Source organism: Schistocerca piceifrons, chromosome 2 (genome assembly GCF_021461385.2).
Source record: "Schistocerca piceifrons isolate TAMUIC-IGC-003096 chromosome 2, iqSchPice1.1, whole genome shotgun sequence".
In the NCBI taxonomy this organism is placed as follows: domain Eukaryota; kingdom Metazoa; phylum Arthropoda; class Insecta; order Orthoptera; family Acrididae; genus Schistocerca; species Schistocerca piceifrons.
In genome coordinates this window covers 122,372,629-122,375,288 of record NC_060139.1, presented here as the reverse complement: position 1 = coordinate 122,375,288, position 2,660 = coordinate 122,372,629, and the positions used below count along the sequence as shown (strand labels likewise).

Sequence of the window (2,660 nt, the reverse complement as noted above, 5' to 3'; positions counted from 1 at the left end):
TGATACTGTTCTTTCAAGTGTCAAACAGACATACAACCATATAATTGTAACTGGTGACACTAACGTAAATTTTCTGTAAAGTACAACTTCCAGAGTGAAATTTAAGTGGATGCTTTCTTCTTCAAATGTATCACTACTTCAGCTTACTCCTACCCATCATACAAACAGTAGTCACTCTCTTACAAATATATCTGCAATGACATCGGCGAACAGAGTAATTTTTACTTCTTAAATATCTGCACCTGGCATGTCTGTTGATGACATAATTTTCATGACATACTCAGTAGAATGTCCCCGAAAGAAACCACAACTGGCTGTATACTCAGATTTCAAACACTTTAGTTTTTATGTACTTGTAACTGAGGCACAAGAAATAGTGTGGGGGATGTCTTATATTCCCTTCTCAGACATAAACAAAAAACTGCATGGATTTACCGACAAACTTACTCAACTACATGAAAAATATCCTTCCATAAAAGATGGTTAAAGTAAGAAGGAAACCTTCACATTGGCTAACTGAAGAATTAAGATATGCCCCATAACTGAAAATCATGTTACAAAGGAACAGAAGTGAAACAGAGCCAAGAAAAGCAAGACTCAGGCTGACAACAGACACAGACCACCTGTCCTATGGAAAAACATGCATGGTCTGAGTGTAGGCAAAGTAGAAGCTGCAGCTGATCCCTTTGTCCCAGGTGAAGAACTGAACCAGTACTTCACATTACCTACAAACACATCTGAACCATTACAACTACAACTGAACCATCAATGAAAAAGAGGCTCATTGATTATTCAAGGGGGTAAATGACTAGTGACAAAAAACTCTATCTAAAGCATGTTACATACCCTAGAAAAAGCCATCATATGTACCAGATCAATGTCTACTGGACATGATGGCATCACAATCTAAATGATGAAGTTTGTTATTGACCCACTACTGCCCACTATAACAGATATCTTCAACCACACCTTGACCACAAGTGTTTTCCCTGAGGCCTGGAAAGAGAGAATAGTTAAGCCACTACCTAAAAAGGATGTTGTCCTGGCACCCTTCAGATTACCAACCTGTTTGCATTGCTTGTGCACTGTACGAGGCCTTAGAACATGTACTATATGACCAGCTAACAAACTATCCAACTACAAACATATTTCTTGATGAATACCAGTCAGGTTTTCGTAAACATTGCAGCTCAAGATCTGCCTTGATGGAGGTAACATGACCTGAAGCTTGCCATGGGTGCACAAGAAGCAACTGTCATGAGCTACTTAGACTTCAGCAAAGTGTTTGACGCTGTTGACTTCTATATTTTACTTTCCAAACTTGGCAGCCTACATTTCTCACCAAGTGCATTGCAATCATTTCGCTCATACCTAATGTCTCACCAGCAATGTATCATGTCCAGCACCATAAGGTCACAGTGGAGGCAGATAACATCAGGAATCCCCAGCATTCTGTATTAGGTCCTATACTCTTTTCATTGTAAGTAAATGATGTGCCATTCATTTTGTCTTATTTATGCTGATGACCTCCAGTTATATATAAGTGCAAAACCAATAAACCTGAAGACAGCTATCAAGAATCTCAGTACCAACATGTGTGCACTACAAAATGGCCACAGGATACAGGGTTAAAGTTCAACCCATCCAAAACCCAAACTGTACTGGTTGGTCATTCTAGGCTCATTAGCCGAAAATATTGGGAACTCCTATGATATTTAATCGTAAATGGGACAAGTATCAATTACTCTTCTCTAGCAAAGGATCTAGGAGTAATAATAGATGAAAATCTAAATTGGACTGAGCATGTAACTGTAGTCTGCAAGAAGGTGTGATCACCTGTCCACGCCCTACAAAAATATAAAAAGCTCTTCCCTTTTGACCTGAAAAGGAAACTTGTAAAAACACTTATACTTCCAATGATTGATTACTGCAATGTTATCCTGCAACGCCTTTCTCAAGAAAGCCCACGGCGCCTGAACCTGGTTATGAAGCTCGTGTTCATTATATCTGTGATGTTCGACTCCTTTATCATATTTTACCATCATATGCACACCTATACTGGCTGCATGCAGACAAGTGCAGAGATTTCCATACCCTCTGTCTTCACTATTTTCTTATCAACATTCACTGTTCCTCATATCTCTACTTATCCTTAAAGCTCTTGTCTGAACAACATGGCAGAAACAGCTGTTCCCATCAGAGCAAAATTCTTTTTTTCCACTCCATCATCCAGCACTTTCTCAGTAACAGAAACCTGACTCTGGAATAACCTCCTGCATTATATTAGAGAACCAAATAACATCTCTATGCCAATGGTCTAACCATAGTGGTAACATCAGTTCCCATCAGATCACCGAAGTTAAGCACTAGCGGGCTTGGCTAGCACTTGGATGGGTCACCATCTGGGTCTGTTGAGTGCTGTTGGTAAGCGGGGTGCACTCAGGCCTTGTGAGGCCAATTGAGGAGCTACTTGACTGAGAAGTAGTGGCACCAGTCACAAAAACTTACAGTAGCTGGGAGAGCGGTGTGCTGACCACATGCCCCACTGCGTATGCATCTGATGACGCCTAAGGGCTGAGGATGACACAGCAGATTGTCAGTACCATTGGCACTTCAAAGCCTGTATGAATGGTGGTGGTGTTGTTGAATAACATCTCTAG

General features: G+C 40.6%; 1 pseudogene; it reads left to right on the top strand.

Moving 5' to 3' along the window:
• The first annotated feature begins 2,308 nt into the window (after positions 1-2,308).
• On the top strand, positions 2,309-2,427 carry LOC124778944 (annotated as a pseudogene).
• The last annotated feature ends 233 nt before the right edge of the window (positions 2,428-2,660 follow it).